Source organism: Palaemon carinicauda, chromosome 33, assembly GCF_036898095.1.
Source record: "Palaemon carinicauda isolate YSFRI2023 chromosome 33, ASM3689809v2, whole genome shotgun sequence".
NCBI lineage: Eukaryota > Metazoa > Arthropoda > Malacostraca > Decapoda > Palaemonidae > Palaemon > Palaemon carinicauda.
This window is the reverse complement of record NC_090757.1, coordinates 27,155,899-27,177,861: the sequence shown is the minus strand read 5'-3', so window position 1 is coordinate 27,177,861 and position 21,963 is coordinate 27,155,899.

The window sequence follows — 21,963 nt, the reverse complement described above, 5'->3', positions numbered from 1 at the left end:
CCCCTTTACTCCCTCCACTTTTCTCTATATCATATCCCATTCCCATACCCCCTTTACCCCCTCCACATTTCCACTTTTCTCTATATCATATCCCATTCCCATACCCCCCTTTACTCCCTCCACTTTTCTCTATATCATATCCCATTCCCATACCCCCTTTACCCCCTCCACATTTCCACTTTTCTCTATATCATATCCCATTCCCATACCCCCTTTACTCCCTCCACTTTTCCACTTTTCTCTATATCATATCCCATTCCCATACCCCCTTTACCCCCCTCCACATTTCCACTTTTCTCTATATCATATCCCATTCCCATACCCCCTTTACTCCCTCCACTTTTCTCTATATCATATCCCATTCCCATACCCCCTTTACCCCCTCCACATTTCCACTTTTCTCTATATCATATCCCATTCCCATACCCCCCTCTACCCCCTCCATTTTTCCACTTTTCTCTATATCACATCCCATTCCCATACCCCCTTTACCCCCTCCACATTTCCATTTTTCTCTATATCATATCCCATTCTCATACCCCCTTTACCCCCTCCACTTTTCCACTTTTCTCTATATCATAGCCCATTCCCATACCCCCTTTACCCCCTCCACCTTTCCACTTTTCTGAATATCTTACATCCCAATTATGTACCACCTTATACCCCCCTCCACATCTTACTTTTCTACATATTTTACATGCCATTCCCTTACCCCTTCCACCCCCTCCCCCATTCCATGTTTCCCTTTGGTTGGGTGACGGCAAGGGCTTTTCAATTAGGTCAACTTATTGTTCTGCCTTTCCACGAGACCGCCACAATGGACGTTCTCACCCTTCGGAGACTCTGCTTGCAAGCAGGAAAATCCTCTTTGTTCATGCTGGACAGTCATTAAGAGTATGCCGTGGCCGTCCTCCCTTTCTTCGGGTTCATTCATTCTCGTTGCCCAAGTGGACGTTAAGGTCTGGCGAACTCTGCTAAACGTTTGGTTAATACATTTAATGAACTTGGGCAGTACAGTAGTCTCTCTCTCTCTCTCTCTCTCTCTCTCTCCTCTCTCTCTCAGGCGGAAGGAAAAAGTTTTGAAGTCAGTTTCATGTAAATATGGGGGGTCTGTCTCCCTTGCCCTGTGAATTATATACCGGGTGGTTGGACGACTATTGTGTGCTGCGACTGAAAATTCAACTAAAATTTATTTTAAGAGTCTGCCTCCCAACCGGGGGGATTGTCTTACGGGATGAAAGGGGCAGTATTTAAATGTTTTTACACTGGAGCTATTCCTTGTTTTATAACCCATTATTAGAAAAAAGGCCTAAAAGATACAGTATTTAAGGCTCACTTTTTTTCATGATGTTACAATAGGCCAACCAATTTCAAAAAGGCCAAATTTGAGTTAGGGTTTCTTTTTTTTTTTCCTTTCCTTGCCCTGAAAAAATGGCCAACCTGGCAACCTGATGTATATATATATATATATATATATATATATCAGAAATTACTTGTTGGTTACCATGCTATAATGAGAGGGTTATTTGTCCATGCTTGAAGTCTCTCGTGTCCAAACTTAAACAAGATGTAAAGTTGAACCTATTGACCACCCGGGCCTGAGAGATGGGCCCAATTAACGACTAAAAGCCTATCGAAACGGTATGGACAGCAGTGCGCACTCACAGTCTGAAATATTACTGTGTATGTTGCTCCCGACAAGGCAATGGAAGTAACCTGTTAGAGCCATGTGTGTCACGTGGATGCCTTGTGTGTTTGCTTCTGTTTGGAGCTGGGAAAGAGTCAGGAAGGGACCTCCCGTTGTGTGACTTGTGAATATGAGTGGGCATACGTTTTTACACATGGTTGTGATTGCTTGTTATTCTCTCTCTCTCTCTCTCCTCTCTCTCTCTCTCCTCTCTCTCTCTCTCAAATGTGTGTATATATATGTGTGTGTATGTATGTGTATCGATGTATGTATATATGCATGTATGTATGTATGTTTACGTGTGTGATTTGAGAAATTGTAAAAAAAAAAAAGTTAGGTTATATGAACGAATCAGTGTATTTGGGTCAAAGTATAATTTTTTGGTAAAAAAAAAACTATATGTACAGTATATATACAGTGTATATATATATATATATGTGTGTGTGTATGTATGTATATATATACAGTATATATATATATATATATATATATTTATATAGTATACATATATATAAAAGTATGCGTGTTATAAATTAAATGAATTATGAATCCCAAATTATCTTAACGATTGAGTATTACCTTCATTCTGATTATTACAATAACCGTGCATATATCAACCTCCAATTTTGCCTGTCAATAGTTCATTTATATATTGCATTTTACGCTGAATGGAAATATTTATTTCTCCCAAGTTATTTATGGGAATTGTAAGTTTTAGTTGGATATTTTAATTTACTTTACCATGCTACGCTGGACTTTCTGCTGTGTACACATTTGTTTATTTTGCTTTTTCTTTTGTTTTTCACAGTCGTCTAACTTTGTGTTGTGTTGGTCACATACCCGCATTGAATGCTATCCACAGCTGGCTTCTTACAGCCATTTTTTTTTCTTTTGTTGCTGCTTTTTCCAGTTTCTAATTTTGTAAGAATTCAAAATAAAATTTTGACTTTTACGTAATTTGACCCCTCTTCTGATTGTTCCTGTATTTTACTACTTCTTAGAAATTAATAAAAAACTAAAACAAAAAGAGTATGTTAGATATATGACAATTGTGGACGTCAGAATACAGATCATTGATAGGGGATGATAGAGACTGAACCTACATGAAGGCTAAAGGAAGGTACTTGATAATGAAAACAGGTAGCAATGAGGTTAGATCATTATTTTTATTACACAGGTAAATAACATAATGTATTCTTGAAGTCTTCTCTGACTCTCATTATCAGGGACACTTAATAACACATGGTAATGATCATGGTGCTTATTTCGAGTTAGGAAGCCTGAATTGATTGGCTGATATTTTGAATAAATATGATTTTCGAGAGTGACTTTCCCTCATTTAAATCCCTATCATGGTGGCTGGGTACCATATTTAGTGTTTCATTCTTAGGTATTGGCTGGCATTGTCTAATGTTCAGAGCCGTTTCCTTTGGTCCAATACCCTTAATATTGTTACTATTACTACGACTACTACAGCTAAGCTCCAGTCCTAGTTGGAAAAACTAGCTATTATAAGCCCCAAAGCTCCAGCAGAGAAAAATAGCCCGGTTAGGAAAGGAACTTAGGTAATACATAAACTACATGCCTTGTATTTACGCTCGTTCCCGTTGTCCTTTTCCAATTTGCTGTTTTCATTAAAATGCTTAGAAATGTGGTTCGTGGGTTATTTAAGCCAATTTTGTAGTATCAAGGCCACATTGTTCCCTCTGGAGCTGAGGAATGCTGTCACTAAACTGGTTTTTGTGAGCATATTTCTGCTCTTATTTTTCAAGAATCAAAATGAAACTGAGTAAACAGAAACTCTTAGAGTGCAAGAGACAGAATGACTTGAAAGACCCGTTTAGAGTATATGTTTAAAAGTAATTTGTTTTTAACTACACATATTTTTTCAATTTCCCTTCCTTGGTTTCCCACGGCCTACTCTAGAATGTTCTTTGTGTCTCTTGACAATGTCAAATCGTGATTGTTCTTTTGTTTGCCATGGCATATAATGTTACTGTATCATTTTCTCCATCTATCTTAGTTTGGATTGTCAGACGAAAATAAAATGCTTAACTTTTTTGTTAGTAGATCATAAGAGTTGTAAGTTTTTTAACGCGTTTGTTATTAAAGTGGATAGGTGCATCATGACTTTGGAAAATTTGTCCCTCGAAATTTCAACCAAATGTTTTTCCCAAAATTTGTCCCTCGAAATTTCAACTAAATTTTTTTCCCCAGTATTCGTGAGAGGTGGTTTTAGGCGCGCACGCACGCGCACCATCCCCTCTCCTCTGATAGCGTCCCAAGAGTCCTGCTGGAACTGTTACTGTGTTTTACTCCTCGTAGATTTGATACTTAAGATTTAGTAAATGTTCGTATAAAAACTTTGGTACTTCGGACCAAACTTCTGTTGGGTTCAGTAATTTATGGCAACATCAGTTGTTCACCGAATTGGGGATGTTAAAGTTTCTTAATAAAATGTTAAAATAGTGTCTCCGGAACTCCTGTGTTGTATATTTTTGTTTCTAGTGAACCGTCTGGCAGGTTTTACGTTTTGTTAGACAATTATTATAAGGAAATGTAGTAGTTTTATTAAAGCTATTAGTTGGCTGTCGAGTTCTTTACTCTTGCGTCTGTACATTTTTTTTCATCTAATTATTTGTTTAGTTATTCACTTTTCTCCTTTTTCTGTTTTACAAACGAGTGTTCGTTTATTCCTATTTCTTGCGAAAATACATATACTATTAAATACAATACATGAAAATAATTAGTAGAGTGAAGCACTTAGTGATTTATGAGTCAAATGTATTAATTCTTTTATGCAGATCTATATATATTTTGACATAAATTGCCGTAGATACTTGAATCATAATAAAAAATCGTCATCATCGTCAGTTGAAATGTAAACATGCAAAGTGGTGAGGGTATACAATGAAAATGTAAGTGAATGAAGAGAGAGAGAGAGAGAGAGAGAGAGAGAGAGAGAGAGAGAGAGATTCTTTACGTGAAATTTCTATAACTTTTTTTTTCCTATTTTGAGACTAAAACATATTGAATTTATATTATCTAGGGAACCCAAATGTAGAAAATGGTATTTACTTGGCCTATATATAACCGCAAGTTCAATAAGGAACATTTTCTTATTTTGAATATCAAGCCACAATTGATATCTAATTCCCCATACCTTAAAGTAACTTATACCCTTAGGGAAATATAAATGTCAATCGCTCTTACCTCTGTGTAGATTTTAACCTATGCCTTTTTGAGTACGTACTATGGGGACAGTGACTTAATCGATAACTGAATGGATTAAGCCACTTTAATAGCCTAGTTTATCATCATCATCTCCTACGCCTATTAACGCAAAGGGCCTCGGTTAGATTTCTTCAGTCGTCTCTATCTTAAGCTTTTAATTCAATATTTCTCCATTCATCATCTACTTCACGCTACATAGTCCTCAGCCATGTAGGCCTGGGTCTTCCAACTCTTCTAGTGCCTTGTGGAGCCCAGCTAAACGTTTGGTAATAACCTAGTTATAAAATGTAAATTGGAAACACGATCGATCCTCGAGTACATTTTTGGACTTTCCTTTTTGTTAATGTTATTTCCAAGGTATAGAGAAAGACGATGACACTAGATTATTTGAGGTGACATTTGATATATTTACACACGCACACATAATATATATATATATATATATATATATATATTTATATATATATAATATATATATATATATGTTTATATATATTTATATATATTGCATTCGGAATGGAGGATATATAATCATTTTAATAATGCATGAAAATACGTATCCATACTCATTCAGCTTAAAGAACTTTTTTTCCCCAACCTTTCACTTTATTCTGAAGTATTTAGATTTACAGCAGACGACAAAAGTTAGGTAACGTCTCTCTATACATTGAGTTGGAGTCATATTTAAAGGGAAACGTTGAGTTTTATTAGTCCCCGCTAAAAGTTTAAATGAAATAGTAGAGGCACTTGTAATTAGCGTAAGTATCCCGACTCATTGAAAAAAACGAAGGAAAAAAAATGTTGAACGCAGCATTAGTGTAAATTTACATCCATTGGCCATCGCTATGCACTTACCTAATTGCTGGTTGTAGTTTAATTGCTTCATGAATTATACCGTCTGCATCTTTTTTTTTTTTTTTTTTTTTTTTTTTTTTTTTTTTTTTTGAGGGACGGGGGCTTTACAGTCTAGTTTTTTGTTTTTGCCGAATTACAATTAAAAAGTGGAGGTGTTGATTCTGTTAATGAAACGATTGTCTTTGCTACCTCATTTCGTTGATGAACAGGAAGGCTTTTCATTAAATTCAAGTATCTGGGCCCTTTTTTTTGTATTATGGAGAGAGAGAGAGAGAGAGAGAGAGAGAGAGAGAGAGAGATTATTAATTAATTTGGAATGCATGATAATCATGAAAACATGCCCGCCTTGGGGCACTTATTATCTTATGCTGTGTGACTGGGCCCGCTTGTTATAGGGTACACAGCCTTCATTATCCTTTGTGTGCAGTTTCTGAACCCTTGCTATCGTATTTAGTTTGATTAGAAGGGCTTATTGTAATGTGTAGGTTGACTTGGATCACTTACTGCAGTTTGCAGTTGAAACACTTAGCGTTGCTTACTTTCTTACTGGGAGAACTTCTCATCTACAATCGAACTTATGACACTTACTGTATCCTGTGCTGCCTGGCTAGCAAAGTTTGTTATGGTTTCAGTGAGGTTTAGAACACTTACTGTCGTTTACTCTCTTGTTTGGAACAATTTCCATCATGGAAATCGTAATGGGGAAATGGCGTATTCCTGTCACTATATTACTCTTTCGATTTCCTCAAGTTAATACGCCAGACTAAGTTTGATCGTGGTATGATTAAGGAATATTCAATCAGGGATGAACATTTTCGCAATATTTTGTGAGATGAACGTTTTCCCTCCTAACTACTTTATTTCGTGTTAGAATTTCTGTGAATGTAATTCTTTTGTGGACGAGTTTAGGTTTTACGTTGTAAATTGCTATCTAGATTTTCCTGTCATATTAAAGGGGCAACTTAATTTCTTTAAATGACTTGCCAAAAATGCTCTAATTTAATGCATGGGTTTTTTTTTTTTTTTTTTTTTTTTTTTTTTTTTTTTTCTTTTTTTTTTTTTTTTTTTTTTTTTGCTGACAAAACCTGCTTTTGCTTCGCTAAACAGGTTGTAAGTTAGCCTGTTAGAAACTGTCACATCTCCTTTTTATAAGAGAGAAAGAAGTGGTTGTAATTTTGATAACAGCAAGTTGACCATTTGATAGAACCGCGATAATTCACTGTTGCAAATGTTCAATTTATTAATTTTATAGATTGATGACATATAGTAAGCGCCTATGATTTAATCGTTCGTGAAATCTAAATATACTTGAAAATACTATTTCGTGTATACATTGAATTAACTTATATAGTATTTATGATATTTATTGAAAAGTAAATAAAATGTTATAGTATCATTTAGGGTTGTGGTGCCCGATGTAGTAACGTGCCAGACTGGGGTTCGAGTCCCGCTCAAACTCGTTAGTTTCTTTGGGGACCGCAACCTTACCATCATTGTGGGCTAAGGAAGGGGGGGGGGGGTTTGTGGGAGCCTAAAGATCTATCTGCTAAGTCATCAGCAGCCATTGTCTGGCCCTCCTTGGCCCTAGCTTGGGTGGAGATGGGGCTTGGGCGCTGATCACATGATATATGGTCAGTAACTGATTCTTAACGGTAGACTTTTATTGCTTCGTATCTTAGTAATGAAAAATCTATAGACATCAATAAACAGCCATCGTAAATAAGAGGATTGATAAGTGTCCAGTCACTGAGGCACTTATTACTCTTCAATTAACATACTCAAGAAATTATCGTTATGAACGGAAAGTTAAATTATCCCACTGAATTTACTTTTATTTAAATGTAATTTTCTTGTGTGTCGGGGGTGGATGGGTGGGTGAGTGTAGGCGTGGGGTTGAGGGACGTTGCGAAGTTATGTGCAATTACTTCGGTGAAAAAAAGTTGGTTGGAAGTTTGCGTTAACCCCCGTTTTTTCTACCTATCAGTCCTCAAGATATTTCAAAAGAATTGGTGATTAGATTTCTTAGTTTACAAACACACACACACACACACACACACATATATATATATATATATATGTATATATATGTATATATATATATATATATATATCATCAGCTGTTACTAATCCACTATAGAACATTGGCCTCAGATGTATCCTTCCACTCCCGTCTGCGTATGGTCTTAGTTCATTAATCCATCGTCTTCTCTTCCTTACCCTGCTTATTATACAATTTGGGACCCGTTCTGTTATTCTTAAATGTCCATCTATTTTCTGTCATTCACATTACATGTTCCGTCCATGTCCGTTTCTTTTTCTTACATGTTAGAATATCCTCAGCTCTTTTTCTTTCGCTTAGTATTATTCCCATCATTATGCTTTCCATAGCTCGTTGGGTTGTAACTAGCTTATATCCTAGGGTTTTAGTAAGCTTCTGAGTTCTGATGCTCAGTTAATACTGGTAGGATCCTCTGATAAGATACTTACTTTTTAGAGAAAGTGGTATTTTACGTTTCATAATGTCATTTTGTTTATCAAAAGCTCTCCATTCCATGCTTATCCTTCTTTTAATTTCTTTTAATTCTAGTCTTTTGTCCTGGGGAAACACTTACTGTCTGTCCTTAGTACGTATATTCAATCTCTAGACTTTCATTCATAACCCTATTTGTTGCTTTTGTATTTTTATTGTTAATTATATTAATTTTCAGTCATATATATATATATATATATATATAGATTGATAGATAGGTAGATAGATAGATAGATATAATATCTATGTTTAATATATATATATATATATATATTATATATATATATATATATATATATGTGTGTGTGTGTGTACATATATGGGGGTGTAATTTTCTTCTCTCTCTCTCTCTCTCTCTCTCTCTCTTGAAAGGTAATCTACAGAGTTTGACATAAAACCCGAAAGCAGTTGACTTTGTTTCCAGCTGACTTGATTCTGTTTCCTCTGTAAACTTGATTTACCCTTTTCCCCCTCCCACCTCCATCTTTGTGGCCGACGATGATCTGTCAGTTTTACTCGTTGTTTAATCAGTTTCCGAACTGTGTGCCGTATAACCTTCCACGATTTTGTGTAGCTTCTGATAAGGTTTCTCATATTGGGTTTTGTAATGTGTGCATTTGAGCTGTTGAAGGTTTTTTATCTGTAACATTCGTTGATGCTGTTCTTTTCTGTGTGGTCTTTTATCATAGTCTTTAGTAGTCAAAGTATATATATATATATATATATATATAAACCTTGTTAGTCCTTGAGAAGAATGTTATTCTTCGTGAACACTATATATATATATATATATATATATATATATATATATATATATATATATATAGTGTTCATGAAGTATAATTTTCTTCTCCAGGACGCGCAAGGTTTTCTAATATCACGAAGTGTTTTTTTTTTTTTTTTCTATTTTTGCTCTTTCTCAGTGTCGGGATAATTTCTCCATGTATATGTGTCCCATTTTAACTTTCATAAATTTATTTTGTCTGAATTGTCATATTTCCGTTCATTTCTCTTTGAAGCTGTTGGATGCATTTCCGCTTTCCCTTTTTGAATAAAAAGAAAAAAATATTTCTTTATTAAAAAAAAATCTTTGCTTGTTTTGTTTTTCCTTTTTTACTAGATTCATATATTTTTATTCCGTGTTCTTGCTATGTAAAATTTCCTTCTAGTTTTTATCTTCGTTTCCTAGCTTTGAATTGTATTTCTCCCCTCTGTCCTGTATCAGCCTTCCTCCCCTTTCTCTTTATTTGACAACTTTTCCAGCAACTTTGATTTGCTAATTTATTCTGTCGATAGTTTTCATGTTTATTTTTTTGGCCGAAGGGAACAGAGAGATATATTGCCTTTTCCTGATGTCACGGTTCAGCTGTTCCAGGTATTCCAGAGTGATAGGGATACATTTTGCCTCTGGGAATTATTCAGATTTTAAATGGAAGAATGGTAAAGTTTGCTCCGTGAATTTCGGTATACATCACATAAAGCTTTGAGGAGATATCTTTACCAGATAGTGTAATTCTTAATTTATTACTGTGTTCCTTAGTCATAGACTCTTAACATTAATATGTCGTTTGGTCAACGGTTTTTTTCTTAGTAAGGAATATACAACAACAGATGTGTCCTCAGTCCTATCCTTGTCTGCGGTTTGGGCGTTTTCATCACCACCATGACCACTGCGGGTTGTTGATGGTGGGAGACTAGTCTGATCGCTCACAGCAAGCCAACCGGGTATGGGTGTCCGTGACTAGTACAGCTTTGCTGATCGTGGTGATACACGAACCCTTTCACCACGTTAAGGTATCCCCACTCAGAAAGGGATTAAAATATTACCTACTAAATTTTACGGTTGCCAGTTGTCTTCTGAACTCGTAAGGATGTGTGTCGAAATTCACGAAGCCGCTTCCTTTAAAATGAAATGATTATGTTGTGTTTAGAGGTAAATGATGTTTTAGATTAGAACATCCATATGCCAATACTGGCTCTTGCTGCGGGAGCATCCTTTAGATAGGTTAACTGAGTAATATTTGTAAGAGGCTAATGTTCAATATATATATATATATATATATATATATGTATATACATACATACATACATACACACACATATGACAAGTGGGCTCATACACGATTCAGTGGTGACTTCCTGATGTAGCTGTGACCATTGTTTTTACTTCTCTGGTTCCCTCATGATAACTATTCTGAGACACCCTTCCTTTCATATCTCTTCATTTGTCATTTCTCTCCCCAGTCCCGTCTTTATTCAGTATTTATTTCTTCAGTGGTATCTTTATTGGTCACATGTTTCCTCCGAAGTGTCTTGAATAGGCATCTATTTCCATGGTATTGTCTTTAATAAGAATTTTACTCCTCGGTAATACCTTCACTGGCAATGTCTTTAATTATTGGGGCGTTTGTTGACAAAATAATCCACAGTAGACATTAGTGCCTTTAATGGCCATCGTTTTCCATAGTAATTTTTTCGGTCATTTCGTCCCTTAGTAGTGTCTTTAATTATTATTTCCTTTGTTTGTGTTTTTATATGACATTTCCGTCTAGATTGGTGTCATCTATAGCATCTTCCTTCCTCAGTGGTGCCTTCGAAGTGAAATTGAAATAAAATTGATTTTAATACTGTTGCGAAAATACAACCTGGTGAAATGTTTAACTCTGAAAAGTGTTGAGAAAGCTGTGACATATTAACTTATCGTCGAGTTTGGAGTAGGTTTTTGATGAGATTTACCTCTGTTACCATTGAACGTAATCTCCTGTAATCCCAGGTTAGCTGCAAAATTAGTGTTATGAGGACTCCCCCTTCCCACCCTCAGTTAATGGTTGAGGAAAAAAGAACCCAGATGAGATTACAGCGTCCAATGTGAACTTTTGATTTTAACTGTTGAGGAAAAAATAGCTTTATATCATAATTTTTGACTAGAGTCGATTTGTTTCGTGTTTTTTGGGAAGATTATATATATGATTGCATGGCGCAACCTCGCCTCGCCAAACAAAGAACCGTGATCTGTGGAGAGAGAGAGAGAGAGAGAGAGAGAGAGAGAGAGAGAGACTTCTGACTGACCATTAATATAACAATTGAGAGAGAGAGAGAGAGAGAGAGAGAGAGAGAGAGACTTCTGAATGACCATTGATACAAAAAGGATGAGAGAGAGAGAGAGAGAGAGAGAGATAGAGAGAGACTTCTGACTGACCATTAATATAACAATTGAGAGAGAGAGAGACTTCTGACTGACCATTAATATAGCAATTGAGAGAGAGAGAGAGAGAGAGAGAGAGAGAGAGAGAGAGAGAGACTTCTGAATGACCATTGATATAAAAATGATGAGAGAGAGAGAGAGAGACTTCTGAATGACCATTGATATAACAATGAGAGAGAGAGAGAGAGAGAGAGAGAGAGAGAGAGAGAGAGAGACTTCTGACTGACAATTGATATAATAATTATGTAATCTCTATTTCTTTAGCTGCTTTTCTCCCTTTGCTTTGAACTCCTGAACTCATGACAATGCTTCTGTCAAAATCAGCGGGAAGTGATTAAAGTTCTTTGGACTTTGCTCTTGTTATTGAATATAATTGATTAAAACATAATAAGTGATTGAGTAAATCGAAACGATATATGTTATAATTTGAAAATAAATTGGTTGCATCTTATTTATAAATCCATGAAGCTCTTTTTTTTACGGAAATAAGAATTGTTTCCGCTTTGGAATGAACGATTAAATGTGGAAGCTATTTAGCCATCAGACATAATGAAGGACATTTCTTCTGATAAGAAGTGAATTAGAACTGACATATGTTTTTATGTGATAATATTTCAGTATTTATAATAGGAAGTTATTGTGAGAGACCCTGAACCTTTTTCTTTCTTTTTATATTACCAATATATAATTTTGACTAGTTACGAGCGAACATTTATTCCCGGTGTCTATAACATAGTTTGTGTATATGCCGTGCCTCTGTCTATCCGTATCTTTTGACGGACGTGCACCCATGGACAGAGAATTGTACCACCCGTGTGTGACAAGATTGTACATAGTAACGACATTTCTCTTCTTTGTATATATTATCCTTTGTATCTTTGCTCTCCCTTCGCACTTACAGCAATTTGTTTTTCGTGTCTGCAGATTCCATTGTTGACTGTTAACAGAACCGGTTGCCGGTTGATAAGAAATAGCATGTTTGTATTTTGTGACCTCCTTACCGGGACCTTGTGTGTATATATACTCGATGTGTCGTAGTGACGTCACTCCGGGGTCACCAATGCGACTAGCCAAGAGTAAGTTGTGACTCAGTTGCTTTCATCTCGCGTTTGAGTCACAACCTACTCTTGGCTCGTCACAGAATGTTTCATATAACTACATGTTATATAGAAATAGTGATTTTTCGACTACTCGTCTTTCCATTACGGAGTTCGGAAAGCTGTTAACATTCATGGGGTTTGCATAGGGCGAGATTGTAATGCTTTATCCTGGCTGTAACTCACTGTAGTTGACTTATTGCCAGTGGCCTGGCATTGGGGCACCCTTCCCTCACCTTCACCCTACTCTCGACCAACTGATCGAACAACCGGTCACGGATTTTCTTTTCTGGTTAAGCTAGCTATGGCCATTCAATCCATATATATACAAATTATATATATATATATATATATATAGCCTTTATATATAGGCTATATATATATATATATATACATATATATATATATATATATATAGCCTTTATATATATAGGCTATATATATATATATATATATAGAGAGAGAGAGAGAGAGAGAGAGAGAGAGAGAGACTCAGGCCTACCTGGCTGAGGACTATGAAGCGCGAAGTAGGAGATGATGAATGGAGAAGTATTGAATCAAAAGCTCAAGTTAGAGACGACTGGCGAAATCTAACCGAATCCCTTTGCATCAATAGTCGTAGGAGGAGATGGTGATATATACTATATATATATATATATATATATACATACATAATGTTAGCTTCTCTGTAATTATCGTAGTAACCTAAGTGGGGTTTGCTCTGATGTTACTAATTGGGTTTTTTTTTTTTTTTCAGGAATTAATCGATCTTGAACTTAATCTCTACCTACCTGCATTTTTTTTTTATCTTTTTACAAGTAAATCGGCGTAACGGTGAATGCAGAACTCTGTAGTTTTAATATGTGCCTTCTTAATGTATATCTCGTACTTTCCTTAGCGAAGTAAACTAATTTCATGATAAGTATTTATGTAGTGTCATTATGGAGTATTGAAAAACGAGATATATTTAATGCATTGTTTTTTATCGAGAGGATAAACATATCCTCTTTTACCAGTTTGTCCTAATAAAGATGTCAAGTTGAATATAAGCAGTAATAATAAAGCTTCATATATATATATATATATATATATATGTATATATATATGTTTACAGTATATATATATATATATATATATATATTCAAATAAGCCATATATATAAATACATTAAAGTCTGGATTCTCTTAACGACCTCGGGATCAGAGCCCCAAGCGAAATCACTCAAAGACTATAGTATCAGACCGGCCGGGATTTGAACCCTGGTCCAGGATACCTATATATATATATATATATATATATACACATACATATATATATATATATATATATGTGTGTGTGTGTGTGTATAAATGTCTCACAATGACAAGGATCACAAGATTAATTATAATACAAGAGCTGTTAAGAGTTCATGAATATAATAAGCACAGTGTCTTCGCACAGTTTTATATACACTTCTTTAGAATAAAGTGCTAAGTCATTTTCGGGTGAGGGACCTTAGATATAAAATAAAAACCCAGTATATAAATATCAATAAAAGGAAAACAGTTAACTGATATTTATGGATATTCTTATATTAATATTTTGACTTTTTGACGGCTCTTTTGTTGTAAATAATTTTGTAGTGTACCCTGAAGATATGTAATGTAATGAAAACACTACGCACTAGAGTTTTCCATTATTTGCCCCCTGGATCTATCAGAATATATATATATATATATATATATATATATATACACACACACGTGTGTGCTTATTTTAATCAATAGTTATTCCCAGTTATTGTTTTCTTCCTTTCCTCATTTTCCCACGGGACAATTGTATTTAGTAGAAGGTTATTTTTTCATTTCAGTCCTGTCACACATGAATGTTTAGTTATTTGATAAATATGATGATAGCGTTAATATTAATGAAAACAGTAACAGTAGGAAAGTTTCATGACAGGGCAGTGATTTTATATTTAGCTTTCCATATTATCCTTATTTTTATCCGGCCCATTAATCAATTAAAAATTACCCCATATCATAATGCTTACTTGATTAGGTAATTGACACATCTGGATATTTAATTTTCATATAGAATTCCTTACTTTGCTGCTCTAAGGAACTTATCTTCGGCCTTTGAAGGCATTAAAGGAGATCACTTCTGTCTCTTACAGTGTTAGGGAGTCACTTCTGTCTCTTTTAATCCAGTCGTTGGTAAGTAAAGTCGCTTATGTCTCTGAATCCATTCGTTGGTAAGGAAGGTTACTTCTGTCTCTTACAGTGTTAGGGAGTCACTTCCGCCTCTTCTAATCCGGTCGTTGATGAAAGTAACTCGTATTTCTTTTGATATGGTCGTTAGCCAGGAAAGTCACTCTTGTCTCTCTGAACCCGGTCGTTTGCAAGGAAAGTCACTCTGTTTCTTTGAATCCGGTCATTGGCTAGGAAGTCACTTCTGTTTCTTTGAATCCGGTCATTGGCAAAAAAAGTCACTTTCGTTTCCTTGCATCCGGTCATTGGCAAGAAAAGTCACTTCTGTTTCTTTGAATCCGGTCATTGGCAAGGAAAGTCACTTATTTTTCTTTTAATCGGGGCATTTATGAGAAAAGTCACTCCTGTCTATGAATCCGTTCGTTTGCAAGAAAAATATCTTCTCTTTCTTAATCCGGTCGTTGGTAATATAAGGAAAAGTCACTGCTGTATTTTGTAATCCGGTTGTTGGTAAGGAAACTCACTTCAATTTAGCATTTGATAGGGACTGGAATATAGAGGAATACTATCGTGTTTAAAGAATTAAAAGCCTCCCATGAATGGCAGAGGCAAGGGACAGTGGCATTTCCCTATCAAGCAGGACAATCCCCTATAGACTGACCATAAACAGTATACATACGATCAACGCCCAAGCCCCCTCTCCATCCAAGCTAGGACCAAGGAGGGCCAGGCAATAGCTGCCGATGACTCAGCAGATAGACCTATAGGCTCCCCCAAAACCCCCATCCTTATCTCACAAGGATGGCGAGGTTACAGGTGCCAAAGGAACTAACGAGTGTGAGCGGGACTTGAACCCCAGTCTGGCTTTCACCAGTATGAAAGTTACCGCATCGGCCACCTCATAATACTTACCATGAGGATAGTTTAAAAATTCAGTATTGTGTATTGGAAAACATTTTAATAAATCCTCATTATTGAAGTGATTAGAATATATTGTGAAAACGAGGGCATCATTTAATTTTTTTTTTTTTTTTTTTTTTTTTTTTTTTTTTTTTTTTTTTTTTGTATACGAGTTTACATTAATTTTACCAATAAAGACGTATTGTAGTAGAGGTTTTAAAATTCTCCTAAGCCGATATCAAATTTACATTTGTCCAAGGGCTAACCAGTTTTTAATGAGTTTGTAATTTGTCGAATAAATCTTATATACGCTTTTCAGAATAAATCTTGAGCACGTAATACACAACAAATCGTAAGCACGTCTTTTAGAAGTTATGTTAGATAAGCACTTCAGATATATATATATATATATATATATATATATTATTATTATTATTAATATTATTATTACTAGCCAAGCTATAACCCTAGTTGGAAAAGCAAGATGTTATAAGCCCAAGGGCTCCAACAGGGAAAAATAGCCCAGTGAGGAAAGGGAATAATGAAATAAATAGATGATGAGAATAAATTAACCATATATCATTCTATATATATATATATATATATATATATGGGTCTTTTCTTATATACGCATTTCAAAACATCTTATACATGCCTTTCAGAGTATAACTGAAATGCCCATTTCAGTCCATTTCTTATTTACGTATTTCAGCAATGCAGGTTACGCCCCCCAGCTAATATGCTAACTTATCGACGGTGATAATGACGCGAGCGTTAAGAGATTTACGACTCTGGGCGTGGAACGAGTTATTAATTTTATGCATGAATCTGACGTGATTAACGGGTTAATAATGCTAAATTTGATGCATTCGTTTTCCAGCTGATCGGATTATTGCCCTTTTAATAATGTATATGAGGACCCCAACACCCATAAATATGATTTCAATTATTTCCCGAATATACAATGCGTCGATGGCGGCGTGGTCATGGCTGTTTAATCATATTTGCTATGCAAATGACATGCAGTGCCATTAACGGCAGGTTTAAAGAATCTTCTCTGACTAAATGAGTATTGTTATTTTTTTTATATTATTGATAATGTGTTTTTCCATATTTATTTTATAATTTTTTTTAGTGTGACCAAATTCAGAAGTATTAGCTGCAGTATTGTATTCTTGATAGAAATTTGGTAATAATGTTAATATTAATTTCTACATTTATTAAATTATAAACGGCAGGTTTAAAGAATCGTCTCTGACTAAATGATTATTGTTACTTTTTTTTATATTATTGATAATGTGTTTTTCCATATTTATTTTATAATTTTTTTTTAGTGTGACCAAATTCAGAAGTATTAGCTGCAGTATTTTATTCTTGATAGTGATTTGGTAATAATGTTAATATTAATTTCAACATTAATTAATTTAATTTTTTTTCGCAGTGATCCTAATTGGTGTCATTAGTTTCAATAATTTATAGTTGATTAGTGTTTTGACAGTAATATTTGTGGAATGTGATCATTTATTTTTAGCTTTTTATCAATATGGTAAGTTTTAACAGTTTTACTCTTTCCACGATGTTTCGCATTATCCGTAATAAGGCAAATGTTATAGGGGCCTTAAGTAAGTCATTTTACTCGTATGTGTAGTTCATTCTATCCTGTGTAAATTATTATTATTATTATTATTATTATTATTATTATCATTATCATTGTTTTTATTTTTGTGGCAAATGTTATTAAGATCTTAGTTAATGTCACTATGATGTGTTGGTTTTCCATACTACTATTATTATTATCATCCTGATTATTATTATTATTTTTATTATTATTATTATTATTATTATTATTATTATTATTATTATTATTATTGTTATTAAAGCCTGAATTCTGAAAAATTCTAAGATGGTTAGGGCAAGTGGAAAGAATGGGGGAGAAGTATTTGGTCAATGAATTAGGTGTCAGTTCAAATTCTAGTGAGAAGAACCAGGAAAGTTTAAAAAACAAAATATGAAGACAGGAAAAGAAAGTTTTTGGGAACTCAATACACGTTTAATACAATTTAGATTAAATTGTGACGTAAATGTTCATCTGGGGTATGACGAAGCAAGGTTGGAGAGGGGTATGACTGACTAGCAACCCGATCTCATAATACTGTACTTGCCATGAACCTCAAGGCTTCATTCTCTCCTGTGAAATAAAAAAGTTACACACACACATATACACTATATAAATACATATATATATGTATATATATTATATATATTATAAATTGTATATATATATATATATATTTATATGTGTGTGTGTGTGTTTGTGTGTGTGCACGCGCGTGCGTTAGCTTTCGTAAGTGGTGGATGCAAATTTTTCAGTTGAATTCTTAATAATCCTGGTCTTTTAGTGGTAGTAATTAGGTTCTTATCGGAAAAGTAGGGTATTCATACTTTTATTTGATACTCGGGGACGTTAAACTCGTTCCAAGAATTTTTTTGCTATGTTTTTAAAATACATAGGGCTTTACTAAGAGAGAGAGAGAGAGAGAGAGAGAGAGAGAGAGAGAGAGAGAGAGAGAGAGTTAGTTTCCTGTTCATTGTTGTTACAATTTGCCTCGCGCATGCCATTGAGAAAAGAACTTAGTTTCAAATAAAAATCTAATGCTTCTACATAAATTGAATAAATTAATGGTTAGGATTTTCTAATTATACATCAGTATTTCTCGTGTTTACTTATCACATGAACACTTGTCATGTATCTCTATCACTTCAAGGGTAGAAGAGACTCTTTAGCTATGGTAAGCAGCTCTTCTAGGAGAAGGACACTCCAAAATCAAACCACTGTTCTCTAGTCTTGGGTAGTGCCATAGCCTCTGTACCATGGCCTTTCACCGTCTAGGGTTAGAGTTCTCTTGCTTGAGGGTACACTCGAGCACACTCTCCTATCTTATTTCTCTTCCTCTTGTTTTGTTAAAGTTTTTCTAGTTTATATAGGAGATATTTATTGTTGTTACTCTTCTTAGAATATTTTATTTTCCTTTTTTTCCTTTCCGCACTGAGCTATTTTCCCTGTTGGAGCCCCTGGGCTTATAGCATACTGCTTTTCCAACTAGGGTTGTAGCTTAGTAAGTAATAATAATAATAATAATAATATTTATTTACGAATTTCAGGTATTTTTTCTTCATCAAATATTCAAGTTAGCAGTTATATATTAATTCCTGTTATTTATTCATCCCAAACATAACACTCGGGTTTCAAAATATTCTGATTGGTTTCCTTTTGCTTGTATTTTTCTTATAGTAAATGGCTCAGTTTAGCAGCAATGTTCATGGTGTGTGTTTGTGTGGGTCGTGCATCTACAGTAGGTAGCATTCCTGGCTGTACCGCAGTTCTTAACTTTGTACTTTACTTTTATTACCATTTTCATTGTTTTATCTTGTCCAAAATCTTTACTTTAGCTTCATCGTGCAACAATGTTTAAAGTTGCAGCAAATGTTTTTATGGTGAACAGACTGATATAATTCTTTTTTGTAGTTTATATGTGACATAGCTGTTTTGACGTTGTTACTGTTTTTAGAATTATTTATTGTTAATTTGTTCTCATCATTTATTTATTTCCTTATTTCCTTTCCTCGCTGGGCTATTTTGCCATATTGGAACCCTTGGCCTTATAGCATCTTGCTTTCCCAACTAGGGTTGTAGCTTGGCTAGTAATGATGATAATAATAGCAGGGTTTCTCAATGTTACACACCTGGACATTGGCAAGCACCTCTAAGTAGACGAGCTACGAAAACATCTGCTTTTATAACACCGTTCGGTAGTTATGAACCTAAATATATACATAGATACGCCTTTTGAGTTACGAAATGCAGCCAGTATTTTCCATCTGGATCCTCTATGTCCTTCCCTCCCCATCACCGGGCCATATGACCTAGAATATTAAATACATTTGATACCTACAGTAATCATCAGCTTTGGTGCTCATTAACAAATAGGGAATAATCACCGGTTATCCCGTGTACCGATAAGTGGAGCTATCTCTTTCAGTAAAAAGATATCTTGCCTGTATAGTAAAGAGCAAGTCTCTCTCTCTCTCTCTCTCTCTCTCTCTCTCTCTCTCTCTCTCTTCTATATATATATATATATATATATATATATGTATATATATATTTGTGTGTGTGCGTATTTCCGGTCATGCTCACCTCTCCCCATCCCTCGGGTAGGGAAAGAAAACATAATCATACCCTGGTGAAGGGTTAGTTGCGTGTATGTGCATATCTATTTACATATTTAGTCTATTTTTAACGGGTCCCGTACACTAGTAATAGGAGATCCTTTGTTAACATGTCTTACTGTATTTCATTATCTATGCTTGGACGATTCAGGCTCCTTATGATTTTGACGCATCTTTGTTTACAATAATTTAGTGACATAGGAGGGACTTGGATCTGATATTCATCCGTGTATGGCTCTAACTGAGCAAAGGAAAATTCCATAAGCTATTGATGTTTTAAATAGAAATTTAAGATAAATGTTTTGGAACAATTTCCATCTTAAGGAAATATAATTTTATATACACTTTCTATAATTGATATCACTACTCTTGAACTCGAGAACTATACATTTAACAATGAAAATTACCTAGACCAGGTATGTTGGCAGAGGTATGCTCTCGCCAAGTATTTGCAGATTATGATCGAGAATCTAATTACTGTACTTACTGATGAACAAAAGTTTAGGGAATATATTATTCCTTAATTTTACACGCACTAATGAACAAAATTTTAGGGAATGATATTATTCCTTAAATTTACCTTTTTTTTCCAAAAGAAACTGTAACAATTTTCTTTTGAGTCCGTCCGTCAATTTTTCATATTTTTTTATAGTTATTATTCTTCTAAGCAAACCAAACGAGCACTTTTCCCCAGAAGTGGAGCAAAGTGAAGCGGAGTATGATGGTGTGGCCCGTCTTTCTGGGCCAAATTTAGTTTCTGATCGATGCTGGCAATGAGCACTCGGCAAGCAAGACTTAATTATTATTGTTAATTTAGAATTGGGGAAGCGTCGTTCATGACAACGAGGTAACATGACATCCTTTAGGGGTGTCAGTGATGATGATATTGGTGCGAATGCCATTATTATTATTATTATTATTATTATTTATTTATTTTGTTAATCAAACTCTATAGAGACTGGTTGTTTATAGTGTGGTATTCTGGGTTACTGTATTTGTTGTTTCAAGGAGAAAGCTCTTCTGCACAAGTCCTAGGGCTATATCAGTTCCTACCTTCTCAAGAATCGTTTTCAATGAATTGGTATGATCCTTAGTGCCTCTATGATTATTGGTACCACTTCCACCATCGTATTCCTTAGCCTTCTCAAATAAGTTAGTAAGACCTGGATTATTATTATTATTATTATTATTATTATTATTGTTGTTGTTGTTGTTGTTGTTGTTGTTGTTGTTGTTGTTTGTTGTTGTTGTCTCCCTTGACAATTCTATCCAGTTCGTAATACTAGGCAGGCAGTTAATTCTAATAGCCAGGCCTTCTCCATCATGAGGCTCAATACTACACAGTGTTCTAGAAGTTTTATTCCAGCTGTTACCAAGTTGTGGAATGATCTTCCTAATCGGGTAGTTGAATCAGTAGAACTTCAAAAGTTCAAAGTTGGAGCAAATGCTTTTATGTTGACCAGGCTGACATGAGTCTTTTTATTGTTTATATATGGCATATCTGTTTTGGACGTTGTTAATAGTTTATATAGGACATATCTGTTTTGACGCTGTTACTGTTTTTAGAATGATATATTGTTAATTATTCTCATCATTTATTTATTTCCTTTCCTTACTGGGCTATTTTTCCCTGTTGGAGCCCTTGGGCTTATAGCATCTTGCTTTTCCAACTAGGGTTGTAGCTTGGCTAGTAATAATAATAATAATAATATTGATTCTGTTTGAGTGAGCTTGAATCACCCGTGGAATAAGTTGCTCATTATTTCTGAGAGTATAAACAAACTAAGCATTCAGATATTTCATGTAAGGCATACAGTATCCAACTTCATGGTATATATCATCTCAATGATTATCTGTCAAGATGCACAAGTTTGACAGAGAATCTTGTAAAAAATGAATCAAATATGTTACTCTGATATGAATTTTACTTTTTATTTACTTATAGTTTTCAATCAAAATAATTCACAATAGAAAAGTATATTTTTTAGTCAATTACCATATGTGTTTGTGACTAGGTTACACAGAAAAGGTGGCTTTTT